The sequence below is a fragment of the Thalassophryne amazonica genome, chromosome 14 (genome assembly GCF_902500255.1).
Source record: "Thalassophryne amazonica chromosome 14, fThaAma1.1, whole genome shotgun sequence".
Taxonomy (NCBI): domain Eukaryota; kingdom Metazoa; phylum Chordata; class Actinopteri; order Batrachoidiformes; family Batrachoididae; genus Thalassophryne; species Thalassophryne amazonica.
The window spans coordinates 37,359,191-37,378,604 of record NC_047116.1 but is presented as its reverse complement, the minus strand read 5'-3'; the positions used below and the strand labels follow the sequence as shown (position 1 = coordinate 37,378,604).

At 39.6% G+C, this 19,414-nt stretch overlaps 1 long non-coding RNA gene across 1 annotated transcript; it reads right to left on the bottom strand.

Moving 5' to 3' along the window:
* Positions 1-9,645: 9,645 nt before the first annotated feature.
* On the bottom strand, positions 9,646-11,457 carry LOC117525378. The gene is made up of 3 exons (XR_004565027.1): positions 11,445-11,457; positions 10,123-10,124; positions 9,646-9,764 (listed from the first exon to the last, which is right to left on the bottom strand). It is a non-coding gene; the product is annotated as an uncharacterized LOC117525378 (long non-coding RNA).
* Between the last annotated feature and the right edge of the window lie 7,957 nt (positions 11,458-19,414).

The following is a 19,414-nucleotide window of genomic DNA, read 5'->3' as shown; positions in this document are numbered from 1 at the left end:
GGCCCGGGAGAAGGAGGGGGAGGGAGGACTCTCCCGGGGGACAGAGATGTTCTCAGTGCCTCCCCGGTTCACTTCCCGACCCCATCGTCCGTGACAACATGTCGTGCGTAAACTTCGGATCAGAGGGGCTCATTTAGACCACGTCCTGCGCTCCAGGAACCACCAAGACCTTTATAGGGACTCCAAAGTGAGTTCTCCGTTCCCTTCGCCAGACACAAGCGACAGTCAGCGCTGCAGCTGTAAAGTCCGAGTATTTAAACAAACAGGTTCAAAGTCGATCTGGTGGTTGAGAGTTAAAGAGAGAGAGAGCGGTTGCTGATATCCAAGTTGCAATGTTGTGGTTTCTCCCACTTCTCTCTCCCTCCCTCCCTCTCTCCCTCTTTTCCTCTGTTCCTCCTGCTGTTTTCTGGGTGCCCTCTTTGGACCGAAGGATTCTCTCCATATGCAATAAGCTGCAGCTTTCCAGCTGAATTGAAGGGATCTGAGTGATCCAAAACGATCTGTTGCCACTTAAGACCGCACCCCTGCCAGTCCTGCCCTCCTCTCCTTCTCTCCTTCCCTCCCTCCCTCCCTCTCTCCTCTGCCACCCTCTCCTCCCCTCCCCTCCTGGGCACAGGGCGCGTTGGAGAGCCCTGTTCACCGGCAGCAGTGCGCACATGCTTTGCCCTTTATTGCAGCCACTTCACATTTCAGGTTATCTTTCCATCTGAGTCCTTGACAACTAACCTCTGTGTGCAAACTACCACATTTTTGACAGTGCAGCCAGTCAGAAAGAAAACGGAACAAACGGATTTACTGGATAATTCAAACAACTACAGTCATGTAAAAATGTTTTTATGACGTCAAATTAAAAAGGCTTCTTTAGACATTTAAAAAAAAATCATGCCCTTTAAACTCACATTAAAAACTTATCTCTATATAATGGCATAAATTAAATGAAAATATTAAAGCTTAAATGATGTATAACACAAATAAACCATCACTTTTACAGCCAGGTTTTTTTTAACATGTTGGGGGGTGGGGAGTGGGGTGGGGTGGGTATATGAATTCATTCAAGTCATTAAATATGTCTTGGATTTAGTGACCCTGCAAGTAGGAGACTGTAGTGAGGGAAGCCACAGAGACCCACGGGGACTCTAAAGGAGTTATAGCATTCTGTGGCTGGGATTGGAGTATTTGTGCATAGTACAAGTTTTGACTGTTGTATCAACAGTGACACATCCATGACATTCATGGATTATAGAAAAAAAAACTTTCTTTAGAAGAAGAGTTGAAAATTCAGTTACAGTTTGCCCAAAGGTACATGAGAGACATGTTTTCTTGTATGAAAATCCATCTTTGCTCCACTCCAGCATGAAGTTGTCACTGGTGATCCAACAGACAAATGTTGCACTGTGCTACTTTCTCCAATCACAGCCACAGAAGCCTACATCTCCTTCAGATTCATCACGACTGGTTTGGTGGCTTCCCTCACTAGTCTCAATCTTTTATGGTCAGTCACTCCATTTTTTTTAACATTGCATACTGTTCTTTTCTTTTTGATGTCATTAACTGTCAAACTTGTAAATCTTAAGGGTCCCCAAACATTTTCTCATGAGTGTAAGTTAACTGGAAAGGCACTCAGCGAGAGATAAACCTCCACAGACACAATAACAGCCAACTCTTATGGCCTTCACCAGCAGGAAAGCATCAGAATAATTTATTCCAAAGCTGTAAAACCTGATGAGTTAGTGCAACTCAGATGATTTGGGAAAACAGATTGCCTTGAACCCTTTAATTTTAGATAACTCAAATAATTTAAGAATGCAAAATTATTCTAATGAAGTACAATAACCTTGATTTGTGTTAAATTCTATCAAATGCCTGCTATCATCTTTATGCAGATGATACTATAATATATTGTTGTTCAAACTCAATTACACAGGCATTTGAATTTTTTCAGTCTGCTTTTAACATCATGCAGTGTCATGTGGAGAAATTCAAACCCGTCTTGAATGCTGAAAAATCCAAAATAATGTTGTTGTTTTTTCAGTCACCTGTTTCCTTGGAAAATATACCGTTCATTAAAACTGTCCGAGGTAAAAACTCTTGAGCTAGTCAGCAGTTACAAGTATTTGGGATTAATTATTGATACAGAGCTTTCTTTAAAAGTTCATCTTAAACACTTAATTTCCAAATTAAGGGTGAAGCTTGGCTTCTTTATAGAAACAAATCATGTTTTTCGGTAGGAGCTTGAAAGCTCCTGATAACTGCTACCTTCTTGCCTATACTGGATTACGGTTCAACCAGTTGTTTACAGTCTTTGACTCTGATGTACCATTGTGTTCTGAACTTTATCACTGGTTATAGGCTGCCTCACCCATCACTGTGAGTAGTATGCTAATGCTGGCATGCCTTCTTTGAATGTCAGGTGATACACACATTGGATGACTCTGGTTTACAAGGCTATTATTGGGTTAGTTCCAATTTATTTATCCATCTTACTTCAGGGATCTGAAAGCCGTTATGCTTTGCACTCAAATGACATGTTGTGCTTTCATTTACCTTGTGTTCACACTGAAACGGGAAAGAACGCTTTTAGTTTTTCTGCTCACTCTGATTGGAATGTCTTCCAATCTGAATTGAAACTGTCTGGATTGATTTCTCTGAACGCTTTACACCCTATTTTAAGAGACTGTGAATGGAAGTGTTTTGAACACTGCCTGTGTTTTTAAATTTTAAATTGCCTTATCTTATATATTGTTATTATGACCAAACTGTTTTAACTGTGAATTGGTTGTATATTATTTATTTAATATTATCTTGATGTTGTTAACTTGTTTCTGCCTTTCTTGGCCAGTTCACCCTTCCAAAAAGAGGTTTCAATCTCGATGGAGTTTTATTTGGTTAATTAAAGGTTAATAATAATAATTCAATTAATTCTATTTATGTACACAGTACAAAATCACAACATAAGTCACTTCAAGGTGCTAAAGAAGCCATGAGCAAGGAGAATGCTGAGACTGCAATGTGTTCATGGTTGCATATGATCAGAATGTGTCCAATTATTGTTGGGAGCATGAAACAGGAGCATGAAAAAAAGTGTGAGACTGGGGTGATCAGTACACAGGTGAGCATCTGTACAGAAACAGTTTTTCAGAAGGGAACAGCAAGAGGTTACCAAAATAAACAAACATAGCGGTCCTACCATGCAAACAAGTCCAATATCCAGCAGACATAAGCCGGTGGTCAAAAAAAGACAGTAACAAAAAGGATGAACAGAACACAAGAGAGCCTGGGCAGAATACAGTCTGGTGAGAAATTACGAGATGAGTGCATCCTTTAAAGACCACTCACTCATCTTCAACCGCTTTTCCAGGTTCGGGTCACGGGGACAACAACTCCAGCAGGGGACCCCAGACTTTCCTTTCCCATGCCACACTGACCACCTCTGGTCCAATGAAGTTGGGACGTTGTGTAAAATGTAAATGAAAACAGAAAACAATGATTTGCAAATCCTCTTCAACCTATATTCAATTGAATACACCACAAAGACAAGATATGTAATGCTCAAACTGATAAACTTTATTGTTTTTGTGCAAATATTTTCTCATTTTGAAATGGATGCTTGCAACATGTTTCAAAAAAGCTGGGACAGTGGTATGTTTACTACTGTGTTACATCACCTTTCCTTCTAACAACACTCAATAAGCATTTGGGAACTGAGGACACTAATTGTTGAAGTTTTGTAGGTGGAATTCTTTCCCATTCTTGCTTGATGTACGACTTCAGTTGTTCAACAGTCCGGGGTCTCCGATGTCATATTTTGTGCTTCATAATGCGCCACACTTTTTCAATGGGCGACAGGTCTGGACTGCAGGCAGGCCAGTCTAGTACCCGCACTCTTTTACTACGAAGCCACACTGTTGTAACATGTGCAGAATAGTAGAGAAGCTTGAATCTTCGACTGGACTGGGTTGCTTGACGCGAGGGCGTTTCGCTTCAAATCGCAGAAGCTTCCTCAGCTAAAATTCTTGCTCTGGTAGTCTGACTTCTGTCTTGACTCTTGTAGAGAAGAAAATACAGAAGCCAACAAAAGCTGGAGTTTTTTAAACCTAACCAGACCCCTCCTACCGAGAGGCTGACTGCTATAGGCTAGTGACTAAACAATAGCTCTAATTAGCACCTATTTTGCTCTAGTTAGCACCCTCCTAATGACAGGGCAGCTGTCCCTCCTAATGATGGGACGGAAGCCTCTCCTAATGGCTCCCTTGATGACTCTCCTGATGACGTGAATGACTCATTACCATGAACAAAAGACTGAAACTGCTTTGACCTGAGTACCCCATTGTAAACAGGCGACAAAGCGTATCTCAGACCCCCTCCCCGGTTAAGGCTGGGTTTCAACTGTTTCACAAAGAATGCTTCCTTGACACCTCTCTCAAACCATTTCTTCTCTCTGGCTAAGATTTTAACTTCCTTGTCCTCAAACGTGTGGTTAGTGTCTTTCAGGTGGAGATGAACTGCAGACTGAGGTCCATTTGCGCCCTCTCTGCGGTGCTGGTATAGCCGTTTGTGTAAAGGTTGCTTAGTCTCACCTATGTACTGTTCATAGGTGAGACTAAGCAACCTATACTACTATCTATCTATCTATCTATCTATCTATATATATATATATATATATATATATATATATATATATATATATATATATATATATATATATATATATATATATATATACACACACACAATACTATACTATACTATAATACTCGTATACTACTCACATAAAAAAAACTCGTATACTACTCACATAAAAAAATCTTTATAACTTTAATCATGTGAACACAACCACCACACTGTAAAAAATAATAAAAAATTTGTTGTTTTAATGGTTAAAAATAATATTTAAAAACAATAAACTTGCAGCTGTGGTCGCCAGAATAATTCTGTAAAAATATCGCAAAAATATATAAAACCATTCCAGAAATACTGCAACATTTACAGTATGAAACTGTTATAATATGAAAAAAAAAATAATAATACAAGTAGGTACCAGTAGCCTTGAAATATTCTGTTTGGGAAGCAAGCACCCTAACTGACTAATGGTGGCTTAATTGTGCCACAATTCCATTGTGTGGTGTGAAACAGTCTGAAAATATAATGAACTACAGAATCCATTTTATCCTGTTGATATATAGATGACTCAATTCTAAACAGACATTTCTTTTTTCAGAACTTAGAAGATGAGCATACCTTGTGTAAATGCAGTATAAATATGTTAATATGGCAGTATGAACATACAATTTATTATACTTTCACAGTAGTTCCAGTTGTGCAACACCTCACAGTGGTTCAAACAATGGGCATACTTGTCTTCTAAGAAAAATATCCCAGGTTCAAGGCTACCTGAGGCCAGAGTTGTGTTAGGGGAAACCAGATCAACATGTGACCCCATGCCAAACTTCCTGTGGTGACCCTGAGCAAAATGGGACCAACACAACAAAATTTCATTGAATGTTCAATGTGTAACAACTGCATTTAAATGCTACGGAAATTATTAGTTCAAAAACAACATGATAACATTGATTTAGCAACAAATGTATTCTGCTTTATTTATGGATTTAAAAAGTACAAAAATGTATCAATTACAACAGCATTGTACAGTAAAATTTGCAGGTTCTGTAAAGGTGTGTACATATAGTGCATCTGGAAAGTATTCACAGCGCTTCACTTTTTCCACATTTCCTTACACCCTTATTCCAAAATGGATGAAATTCCTTTTTTCCATCACAATTCTACACACAATATCCTGTGACAAAAATGTTTTTTTTTTGTTGTTTTTTTTAGATTTAGCAAATTTATTAAAAATCAAAAACTAAGAAATCACATGTACACAAGTATTCACAGCTTTTGTCATGAAGTTAAAAATTGAGCTCAAGTGCATCCTGTTTGATCATCCTTGAGATGTTTCTAATTAATTCATTAATTAATTGGTAATTTGTTAATTGTCCACCTGGGGTAAATTCAGCTGATTGGACATGATTTGGACAGGCATACGCTTCTCCCACAGCTGACAGTGCATGTCAGAGCACAAACCAAGCATGAGGTCAAAGGAATTGTCTGTAGACCTCTGAGACAGGATTGTCTTAAGGCACAAATCTGGGGAAGGGTATAGAAACATTTCTGCTGTTTGAAGGTCCCAATGAGCACAGTGGCTTCCATCATCTGTAAATGGAAGAAGTTAAGCTAAGAAGTTAAGACATAACAGAAGGACCTTAGTCAGGGAGGTGACCAAGAACTCTGTCAGAGCTCCAGCATTCCTCTGTGGAGAGAAAAGAACCTTACAGTAGGACATCATCTCTGCAGCAATCCACCACTCAGGCCTGTATGGTAGAGTGGTCAGATGGAAGCCACTCCTTAGTAAAATGCACCTGAAGGACTCTCAGACCATGAGCAACAAAATTCTCTGGTCTGATTGAACTTTTTGGTGTGAATGCCAGGCATCATGTTTGGAGGAAACCAGGTGCCATCCCTACAGTGAAGCATGGTGGTGGAAGCATCATGCTGTGGGGATGTTTCTCAGCAGCAGGAACTGGGTGAACTAGTCAGGATTGAGGGAAAGATAAATACAGAAATGTACAGAGACATCCTGGATGAAAACCTGCTCCAGAGCGCTCTTAACCTCAGACTGGGGCGACGGCTCATCTTTCAGCAGGACAATGACCCAAAACACACAGCCAAGATATTGAAGGAGTGGCTTCAGGACAACTTTGTGAATGTCTTTGAGTGGCGCAGCCAGACCCCAGACTTGAACCTGATTGAACATCTCTGCAAAGATCTGAAATTGGATGTGCACCAATGCTACTGTTATGGTTTAGAATTTGCCTTTCCCTTTCCTTGTGTGTCTTGTCCTTTTCCCTCCATGGTGTGTCATGTTTGTATAAGTCTGTGTTCCCTCCTCTGGCCTGTCCATCTGATCCTCAGCAGCTACTATGTATACCCACCTGCAACAATCTGCAATCAAGTCTCTGCAGGATTTAACCGTGGCTCAGACACCCAGATGCTGCTGATTCTTTCAGTTTCCATTGTAGTACTGACATGTGAAGACAGCAAGTTTTTCGTGTTTTGTATTTTTGGTACTGTCTTCCTGAAACTTCTGCTTACCTTCTTCTGTAAAAAAGCTGTTCTGCTTCCAGGTTGTGTTTGCACTTTGCGCCCTATCTGTCAGCTCCTGGGTCAACCCCTAAGCTTGTGGCATCATATTCAAGAAGACTTGAGGCTGTAATTGCTGTCAAAGGTGCATCAACAAAGTACTGAGCAAAGGGTGTGAATACTTATGTACCTGTGATTTCTTACTTTTTTCTAATAAATTTGCGAAAATTAAAAAAAAACATTTTCATGTTGTCATTATGGGGTACTGTGAGTAGAATTTTGAAAAAAAAAAAAAAAAAAAAAAGAATTTCACCCACTTTGGAATAAGGCTGTAACATAACAAAATGTGGAAAAAGTGAAGCCCTGTGAATACTTTTTGGATCCACTGGATGTTTATTTTGGCAACCACAGCAGTACAAATCCCCCAAAACTGGTCTGTGCGTTCATCACAAACAGCACATTAGCAACATAGTCCCATCACGCACTCATACAAATCAGCTCATTTCCTCGATCGATTGATCGTTTTTCGACTGACGTACGAAAAAGGCCACACACACAATTGTTTGACAAAACTTGTGAACAAACGAGTGGCTGGATGTCTGATTCTCAACAATTCCAAGTTATCCAGACAATTATCCAAATTTATTAGCAATATTATTAACTTTATAGCCATTTCTGTTAAACTCTACAAACTACGTGTAATTTGCTGAACGTGTGTGTGGCTGCTGGCTGACCCGTGCACAGCAGTAAAACCAACCCCTCCAAATTAGCTCTTCAAATATTTGCCCACAGAAAATCAGCGGTCTCACCCCCTGTTTCCCAGTGCAGGCTCATTTGAATGAACTGAACTGTACAAGACTGAGGGTTTCCACATTTTATGTTTTATTATTTGTGAGTGTAAACACCATAAAGTATTTTTGCTGCACTAACGTTTTTCATGTCTCCCGATGGAACAGAGAAAGGCAAAGAGACAGATTCACACATAGTAAACAGCCGTCTATAGCTGTGTTTGCCTTTTGGCCGAAATAGAACATCAAATGGCACTTGTGTAAATTCATTAGAACTTTCCTGCTCTGGAACACACAAGCCAGTTCAATGAAATCAAAGTTTGTCATACATGCACATGCACACATACGTAGGTCAATAAGTCGAAAATTTTCATAGAGCCTTCTTTCACTCTGCCAAGGATGTGATAATAAAATATTACTTCATCATACAAGTGTGGAACTGCATTTCTTTTCACACTGTAAATCCTGATAGGTTTGTCCAAATCTAACAGTTTGGGAAACTTGTTTACCTGAAACTATTCAAGTTTCTGAACTCAAATAAATTAACCATTGTTTTTTATTTTATTTAAGGTCAGTTCCTGTTGAATCATTTCTAATAATTCTCTTTATTGTGTGGAATTTAATAATTTTCAATATTTTGCATTCATTGATGGTATTCTGTTGCCAAAATTTTAAAATATTTGAAATATTAAATTTCATCAGGCTGAAATAACTCACTTAGATGTCCATATATAACATCCCCACCCACCCACCTTAGGTTTTTGCAGTATGGAGGTCTTTGTAACAAGGTTCTGTTGTTCATGATTATGCTCCTTCAGCTTTTACTCAAGTTGGAACTTGGAGGAACTCATTTTAGTTAATTTAATGCTAATCAGACAGGTTAATCATTCTTAATTAAAATAAAAATATTATTGAGCAAAGGGTGTGAATACTTGTGTACATGTGACTTCTTTGTTTTTTTTTTAATGCATTTGCAGAAATAAAAAAAGTTTTTAATGTTGTCATTATGGGGTGTTGTGAGTAGAATTTTGAGGGGAAAAATGAATTTACTTCATTTTAGAATAAGGCTGTAACATAACAAAATGTGGAAAAAGTGAAGTGCTGTGAATACTTTCCGAAAGCACTGTAAATGCTACAGAAATTATTAGTTTAAAAACAGCATGATAATATTGATTTAGCAACAAAATATTGCGGATTAATTTATTGATTTAAAAAGTAAAAATTTTGTCAATTACAACAACTTTATACTGTAAAAATTGCAGGTTCTGTAAAGGTGTTTACGTATTTTATTCTGGCAACCGCAGCAGTACATTCATTCATTCATTCATTCATTTTCTATACCTGTTTACTCCAATCAAGAGTCACATGTGGGTTTACTGACTGTTGATAATAAAAACAAACAAACAAACAAACAAAATGACTGCTGATGGTAGCTCAGTGGATAAAGAGCTGGTCTACCAATACAGTATATTGTCCTGGGTTTAAATCCTGTTACCTGTCTATTCCTTAAATTAGACAATCTTCATTGTCTCAGTCCACCCAGCTATAAAAATGGGTACCAGCCTTGGTGGGCAAGTAAAAGTGAGGCATAATTTTAAAGTGCTTTGAGCATCTGGTTGATAGTAACCCGTTACAGTAATTAAAGTAAATACAGACAGTAAATACAGTCCTTCTTCATGGTTCAGTCATTTACTTTGTCAACTTAAAGATGGAGTCCCTTTTGAATTTTAATAATTTAAGTCAGAAAAATGATTTTCTTCTGCACCACTATAATTTTGTTCCTTAGTATTCATATTAAGGATTCACATTCTTTATACCACCAATATGATTAAACTTCACCTTGCCAGGAAACAATTTAGGATTTTGACCCATGTGGGTTAAAATACAAAGACAAGATGCCATGATGCATTGTAAAACTTTGTTTCTCAGCATGCCATCCAAGGGCATACTGGCATGTTAGCATCACGCAGCAGAAGAACTATGGTAGACCTCAGTAGACCGAGAATAACTGTTGCTCACAACAAAAGAGAACTCTTCAGAAAGGGCAGAGTTTACCTTGTTGCTATGGATGATGTCATGTTTCTTTCTGTGATAGGATGACACGCCTCTTCAGTGTGATCCAGACCAAGACCACATCTTTTGGCCAGACCAAATTTTTGGTCCTTTGGTCCGGACTGTTGTCTGAGATGGCTTTCACTCCTGTTGTTTTGGTTCACACAAAGCTTAAAAGTCAAAAAGTCTCGAGCAAACAAGTACGCTCAGTGTCTGACAAATAAAGATTTGAGTTACTGCATTAAAGATCATTGGTTCAGTCATTTTGTTCCCATCACTCTGTTCTTGTGTCCTTGCACAAGATACGGAAATTTTATGTTATTCACTTTGCATCAACACATTTCACATGAAAGCATACGAGAGCGGAACTATATATATGTAAATACGTACTTGAGCACAAACACGTGTTTTCCTCTAAGTATCAACATTTTGTGGGTTTCTGTGTCATCCTTCCTTTGAAGACCATAAATACAGGCGTGGCTCCAAGCAGGCCTGCTGCCTATTCAGCGTGGCTGTCAACAATGCCTCAGAAGTGGTCACATTTTCCCATTTATCCATCCCTCCCTTCATCCATCTGTCTTTCAGTGCCTCAAGAAAGGACACCATGGCCTTTCATGCAGGCGATATTCTGATCAGACCAAATCAAAGTTCAGCGTGAACCCCCCCAACTAGTAAACCTTTCATATCACTCTGTCACCTACCAACCTGTTGCCTTCTTTGCCTTAGAGTACCGCTTCTTTCTTTGCTCAAATGGTTTGCATGCTAAAAGGTATGAGCTCAAACACAAAAACTTACCACAAATATATATGCAAAGACGCAGAGTGCACGCTCACTTGCTCAAAGACACGCACACATACACCAGGCGAGCCGACAACCCAACCAGACATCGAGCCACCGTTCATTGATGTTTGTTAAAGTTATTAATTTTCTCTGTGAAATAAGAGGCCATGGCGGCAGGACACAAGGAGATGGGTGCCAGCCCGAGAATCTCTCTCTGCTTTCATCTACTGACAGTGGGACTCTGTGAGTCTGCAGCACAAGGCCTTCACATGGGCACCGGGGTTACCATGCATACCCAGGCCCTTTACCAACAAAGGCAACGAGGGGGAAAGAAGGAAGAAGTGCCAGATGAAAGGAAATGACAAGAAGGAGATAGCATAGAGATACGGAGGAAGAGATGGAATGAACTCGACAGGGATGATGGATGATCAATCAGGGAGAAAATAAGAGAGCGTGACAAAACTTCAGAGGGAATCAAGGAGAACATTTCCAGATGCAAATGAAAACAGAGAGTATGCGATAATGAGGTGAGAAACCAGGTTTGAGAAGTCACACATTACTTGTAATGCGATTACATGGACTGGAAACCAAAAATATGTTAATGTTCCATGACAGTTGCAAGGGGGGAATTTGTAATCTGATTACAGATAATGTTTGTAAAAATGGGAATTATTATCTGAATTATACTATGTGATTTTCTACAGTACACACGGACACAACATATTTCTTATTACTGGGCAAGGCAGGGTAAAAGTTAATGCTGCCGGAGACAGACTTTCTGTATGTTGCAAGCACTCGCACACCAGAACAATGCGAACTGGAAATGGGTGGGTTACTCATTAGTAAGTGCAGTTTGTGTCAATACAGCACAGAACCTGCTCTGTTAAATAGTAGAAAAACCATCAAGTCATTATAAGATCATGTCAGGTCTAGGACTAGACGCTGTGCCACACCCACACATTTATTGAACTGCTCTGGGTCCACATTGACAATTACGCAGGTTGACCAGCAGTAAATGATAAATGGACGGCATTTCTGTACACCACTTTACCATTTGATGCAGATGCCCAAAAATGCATTACAATGATGCCTCACATTCACACTTTCAAAAATTACACAAATCTTATTGAGTTTCTCTGTCTGACAAGGTATCCAACTGAGGATCCTCGAGTCACCAAGTCTACCTAACTGCAAGACCACCACGTTCCACATTCCATACTCACCTGTAAGATGCAGGAAATTATCTCCTGCAATCAGATGATGCTTGGGCATCTCAGGGCGGCATGGTGGCTTAGTGGTTAGCACTGTTACAAGCAAGAAGGTCGTGTGATTGCTTCCAGCCTGGTCTTGTCTGTATGGCATTTGCATGTTGGGTCAGAGTATCCTTTGGTCGTTGGGGGAGTGAGGCGTGTTGTCTATCACATGTACAGCGACTCCTGCTGGCCTCCGTCACACTGGCACCTGAGTCCAAGAACTCAATCAAAGTCTAAATCTTAGTCTTAATCCATGACCGTCCTAATTCTAGACACTCCAACTCTTCATTTGTGGAGAGTTTATTACACTCAGAAAATTACTAAATCTGTCACGAATGCCATATTACTCAAGAACACCACAAACAAATACAGATTAACATCAACACTGTGCAAATAGTGAAATTAGCCATGTCAAATAATGAATCCAATAAAAACACAATTACACTCTGCGGCTGCATGGAACTCAGTGTGGAACAGAATACATAAAAGTATTAGCCAAGTAGACCACACCCATAATTTAATAATTAATAATGAAGTAATAATAATAACAAATAATCAATTAATAATTCACTTAGCAAATGGGTGTGGCCCCTTTTCCCATTTATGGCCAAACCATCAGAATAATCATTTTTGCCATATGGGGCAGCCTTTATATGTGATGGCTGACTCAGTGAGGAATGGTGCATTGCTATTTTCAAAAATGTATTTTTGAATGATTGAAAAACTTTCTGGATTTTTGCATTTATAATCGCAAAACTGACACCAACATACCTACTATGCTGTACGCCATATTTGCATGTTCGTTGACATCTGCCTGGTTGTCGCTCTGCATATGTCACATGCTTCCTTGCTCTGACTGGTTGTATGTCTATCCAATAGTGTCCAGAGACAGTTTTGTGTGCATCCAATGGAAATGCCCCCTAAGAATGAAACATGAATGGAGAAGTACCAGACTAAGTCTCATGCCAGCCGACAAAAATATATATATGAATGAAATGTTTTGTTCATGCCATACAGTAAAAGATCAGCCCAGTCTCACGTTTTTTTTTCGTGCTCCCGTGACGAAATGAGTAAAATTTTTGTGACAGAGTTTTTTTTGAACTCACTATTCCTAACCCTACTCCCACCCCAAACCCTAACCTTAACCATAACCGACTCTTACTCCTTCCCCCCATCCAAACCATAATCACCCCGACCCCCCCGCTTCACTTTTAATTTCATGCAGCCATCGCGGAATGAATGAGAATGAATTCATGCTGCCGTGATGAAAATGAGGCGCTTTTCGTCACAATATCACGAACCAATACATTAATGTATATTTCGCGTTGCTGAAGCACAACTTGCTGTGAGACCAGGTTGTAAAAGACATACTGTTTTACTCATTTACTGATGTTCTTTTCTTGTCTGTATCAGACATTTTTAAAAATAACCCACTAATCATGTTAGGAAATAGAGCTGAATGGAGGAAGGTGTAAGATAAAATGTTGAGGAAAAGATGGGAGAGAAGTTGAATGAGAAAGCCAGAATGCCAGTGAATTCATGGCACATTAGCTGGTAAACAAGTAAGTTTGGGCTTGTTTTGCAGTCAGCGGTAGCTAGCGTGTCTGTGGCTTGTGGTGGATCGCTGTAATGGGGGTTAGAGGACATTATGCTTAAGGTAACAAGAGCTGGTGGCTAAAACCGCTATCCCTCTTCCTCCTCATGTGCCTCCACACTTAAACTTCCAGCACAAGACCACAATAAACACCTAAAGCAGCGTCTTTATGTACTCTACTGTCTCTTCCTTCACCAGTTTCCAAAGATAAGGACACAAATTTTGACCTCATGCCTTCCTGCATGTGCTTCATTTGAGCAGTTGCACACATTTTTCCTTATAGCTAACATCCGTTGGCTAGTAAACTCATGTTTAGAAGCTAAACTGTAGCTAATATGGCAGCCAACAAAAACCACAATGACCAAATCTGTCTATCAACGGTTTTAGAGTCACACCAAAGCCAGTCTTGCTAAAGGCCAGTTCAGTGCAGAGTGTTTGGTTAGAGAGGACGCAGAAAGAAAATAAAAGCAGGATGATATAAAAGTGGAGCACAGGCTAAATGTGTCTCTGAGTTAGCGGGGTAGGCTAGTCACCGCACTGCTAAAACAAACAAGGAACAGCCCAGGAGACTGAAGTTCACAGTGCCGTGACACTTAACACACAGACGCACGTCTACCCGCAATAACATGCTCCTTCACATACACATACACACACACACTCACACACATATACATATGTACACACATATGTGCACAAACAGGTATGCAGGTATCCACAGGCATAGGCCATATATAGCTTAAACACACATTGCACAACATTTGTACAAATGCAGTATAATAACTTGCAATAAAATGCTCATGTGTACACACTCGGCCTCTTAGAATCTCTGCCCTTCACTGAATAGAATAGAATATTTACTGACTGTTAACCCCATTTAAACATGGTGAAGTTGTTTGAGATTATGCAAAACAGAAGCTATTTAAAATGGTAATAATTCAGTGGTATTAACTCCCAGTTGACAGATATTAAAAAAAATGTGCAGGTAAATTCAATGTGGGATTTAACAATCAATTCCTGATCAGCTTCTTGTGTGAACAAAAGTAGGCCTATACAGATTTTCAACTGCTTCCCTTGTTGCTATGCAGATTTTGATTTTATGATGCCAGATATGACATCATAACATTGAGATTTTTGCAACGCAAAAGTATCAGAAAAACATGTTGGCATTGATAAGAAGAACTGATCATATCTGAGGCATAAGATTCCTATGAAAATTTTGGACCCTGTTCTCCTGGAAGGTTGTCATCCAAGACCATGGGAGGTTCCGTTGTATGATGGATGTGGCAATGTATGGCACCAGCACATTCCCCCAGACTTGACTTGACTTGAAGTATGAATGTGATTTGGGTTATAAAAATGTGAAATTGTGCCTTAAGCAGGGACTCTGTGACACATTGGTCCAATAGTGTGAGGCCCAAATGATTCCAGCTAGCACAAATAGCTGTTGCTTTGAGGTGTCATGCATGTCATTATGTTCTGGCTTACCTTGACTTGCTGAAAGCGCGCCATGCCAAGCTTGCAGAAAAGTTGCACTGGATCTCATTTCTCCTAAATTTTGTAGCATGATCTCAACAGTAACTGAACATTTTGACCACGTTTGCATGGTTTTTGCAAAGTGAATTTCTGCAAGTACAGGTGTGGCTAATAAAGTGGCCACTGCATGTAGTCACATGCTTTTGTAATTGTAGACTTGCTTTAAAAACGTAGATGAAGACATGAGTCAAACATGTGCAAAGTATCCTAATAACAAGTCTGCAAGCTTGTTAATGCCAACAATAATGTATCCAGTGTTCCTGCTGTATGCACTCCATGTCAAATAAGAGATATTTTTTTTATCCATCACTCCATTGGTTTCTCTTTCTCTCTCTCTCTTACTCTCTCTCTCTCTCCCGAGCATGTGCCACATCTGTGGGCTCTGTGGTGATGTTTCTATGCTCAGAATGGATTCACCAGCTCAAAAACGTCCTTATTATATTTATATTTTACTACACCACAAGAAACCCATGCCAGCTGTGCTGCAGAACACTGGGCAGAAAGAGGGAGAGAAAGTAGAGGAGAGAAGCGAAAAGGAAGGAGGGGGGGAAGATGACCGATGGAAAAAGAAGCAAACAACAAGGAAAACAAAGTGAGAAAAGGCGGTAATGACAGAATAAAGCATTACGGAGTAAAAGATGGTAGAGTGGAAGAGAGAGTGGCGGATGGATGAGTGTGTGCCCTGAAATAGACTGTGACAATATGATTACAGCGGGTGTTCAAATGTAAACATAGAAAAGGATGAACAAATGAATGGACGGCTCAGACGTGTGCGTGTTGAGTCAGGTCACTCTTTTACTTTTACGCACAGCCACGCTAACCGGAATCAGAGAAAAACAAGGCCGAGTGACCTCTGATGATTGGAGCGGGAGGGAGGAAAGAGGGACGTGGTTTTTGGGAGAGCACAAGATGAGAGAGAGTCGGAGAAGGAGCAATTAAGAGGGATGAAGGTCACAGGAGGGTAAGTGGGATGACAGGAGGGGAAATGACTGGAAGAAAGGAAACATAAGATGAATAGCTGTTTGTGGAGTTTGGTAAAAGAAGACCTATTTAGTTTCTAGTTGGTCCAAACTACAGGTCCACTTTGTTCCTTGGAACTGGGACCTAATCTGGTACTCTATTTTGGGTCAGACCCCAGTTTACTGTCTCAACCCTGTGATAATTTGTCTAATACTCCAGTGGATCAAAGTGATTTACTGCTGAGTCTAGTGTGGTGTATGAAGGTGTAAGAAGAACAATTATCTGTCCCTACAATTATCAGGACAGGCATAGGATTAATAGTATACAAATAATGAATGTTTATGAGCTCAATAGTATAAATATTTCATGAAGTGAAAGCTGGAACGTACCATTCAACTCAGGTTCGCATCGTTGAATGGTACATTCCAGCTTTCACTGAATTAAATATTTGTTCCATTGAAAGAATGTAAAAACATTCATGATTTGTTTTATATAACGACTAAAATAGATCCTTGTTATTTGATATTATACTAATTTATAAACAATGGAAAATGGACTTACATTTGGTGTTCTATTAGTGCTTTGACGTCAACAGTCCAACATGAACTTTAAATAGGAGTCCAAAAAATAATTGTGACGATGTAGTCTGTAATGCCGTGCACGGACTTTGTGTACTTTCAAAAAAAAAAAAAGAAGACTTTGTCTCCTTCTCACTCCAGCGAAAAATCACATCAGAAATTTGTCTAGCTTTCATCCTAACTTCATTTAACAGCTCTTCATGCCTCCAGATGCCTTATGGTGTAGTGGATTTGTTGGTGTGTGTTAGAAGAATTAGCACTGTCAGTTAGCTTGTTCACATTGCTGTCTGTCAGCAAAACAAGCTCTGCCGTGTTTAGCTAAACACCGCCCCCTCTAGTGTGTGTGTGGGCGGTGTTCACAGTGTGCAATGGTACAAAATGTATGGAACCAAATTGCACGGTAAATGGAACGAGAGACACAAAGCACCAAACAAATGACAAGGATCCACTCAGCCATTATATAAAATCAGTTAGCAGACCTGCAAAAATTCATCTCTGAAAATTTGGGTTCAAATATATGCAGGTGAGGACCAGTGAATCTCCTATTTTGTGCCATGTTTAACCAGCACAATGACCATAATTTTAAGAAAAAACAGACCATGGCAAATTTTCCTCAAATGTGATCAGACTGTTTCGAATGCTGTTTTGACACCGTGAGGATATCTAGAACACAGTCAGATTGCAGTTACAGTCCATCTTGACTGCTGTATGATATTTTTCCACCTCGACTGTTTTGAACATTAGCAAAACATTCGGACTGGCCACAGAAATTTGTCCGAATGATTGGAGTGCATGCAGATTGCTGTCTGAGGTTTTCAGTGGCTGTGCACCGACGCTCCCCATCCAACCTGATGGAGCTTGAGATGTGCTGCAAAAAGGAATGAGCAAAACTGCCCAAAGATTCATGCGCCAAGCTTGTGGCATCATATTCAAGAAGACTTGAGGCTGTAATTGCTGCCTTAGTTGCATCAATAAAGTATTGAGCAAAGGGTGTGAATACTTATGTACACGTCATTTTTTAAAATAATGGGGTTTTTTTTTCATATCGTCATTGTGTTGTGAGTAGAATTTTGAGGGAAAAAAATTTATTTACTCCATTTTGGAATAAGGCTGTAACACAACAAAATGTGGAAAAAGTGAAGCGCTGTGAATACTTTCCAGACATACTGCATGTCAGGATGGTTCTGAACTCAATTGTTTTTCTGTTCCATTACAGTCTGATGTGATAACAGAATGAATGATGCCAGTTAGTGATGACAAAGATCAGTTAATCATATCAACTGGCAGTTTTGTGTGTCAAAGTCCAAGTATGAAAACCAGCTCAGGCTATCAATCTAGGTCTCCACCTTGTTTCTCCGGGGTGTTTATGACTCTTGGTTGAATAAACTGAGGGGTCCATCTGACTGACTCATTCTGTGTCTCATGACCCATTATTTAAATCATGACAAGACCTAGTACCAAATACATCTCAACATTGTCTTTTACCACTGGTTAGTGTTCAGATCAACAACCACACAATTTCAATTTATAACAAGCCAAATCACAACCAAATTTGCCTCAAGGCGCCTTCCACAAAACAGTTCAAAATCAAAATTAAAATGAGTGAGTAAATTAAAAGATTCAAATACACAATTAAAAGACACAAGTAAAAGAATAAAACAGACCAAAAAAAAAGCTATTCATAAGAAAGGGATTAAAAATAAGTTTTTAGCCTTGACTTAAAAATGTCCACAGAATCTGACTGACTCACGGTCGAAGGGAGACTGTTCTATAAAGCGGGTGCATTATAAGAGAAGGCTCTTTGACCTGCTGACTTCTTCTTCACCCTAGGAACACATAGTAGTCCCACATCCTGCGACCGCAAAACCCGGGCCGGTACGTAGGATTTCACCAAATTGGCCAGGTAAGAAGGCACCAGTCCATGAACAATTCTATAGGTTAGCAGGAAGACCTTAAAATCTGCTATTACAGAGACAGGAAGTCAGTGCAAGGATGCCAGAATGGGTGCAATATGTTCAAACCTTCTGCTTCGTGTCAAAAGTCTGGCAGCAGCATTCTGAACCAGCTGGAGACCCCTAATGCTGGACTGTGGTAACCCTGAAAATAGGACATGACAATAATCCAACACCGTGAGATAGGAAGACCCTTTAAAGACTTGGACCTTTTTTCCATTCATACAAGAACAACAACAACAACAAAACAAAGGCAGGCCTTGGCAGAGGTTAAAAAAGCAACTGGTTTATGTGCCTATCACTTTAAATGAAATAAAATTTGCTGCCGATCATATCCTTCTCCGTGTTTTGAGGCAGTGTCACTGTTTCTCTCCAACAGATCATATGGGCATCTTTGGTTGGTTGATTGGACATGTCTCATTGAACAAACAGAAGTCCAGGTATGTACATCAAAAAAAATTGGCAAAACAACGCATTTTTGGGTTAAATTTCGTCCCGAGCAGGGGAGTTTTTGCATGCTGAGAGACAGAATTGTTGGACCCTTGGGGATGTTTAAGATTAAACCCCAGACATATGTATGTGTAAAATGTACACAAAAATGATTTTACACAAAAAGAAACCTTTTGTTAGAGATTGGAAATTCACTGTTCAGTAACAAGTCTACAATGAACTACAACCTTTCTACCAAGACAATTTTGGTACTGGTGTCAAATTTTGAACCAGTTCTTTGTGTTTCCACAAGTTCTCACCCCAAAAATGGCTTCCAAACAGATTCCAAAGTAGCACC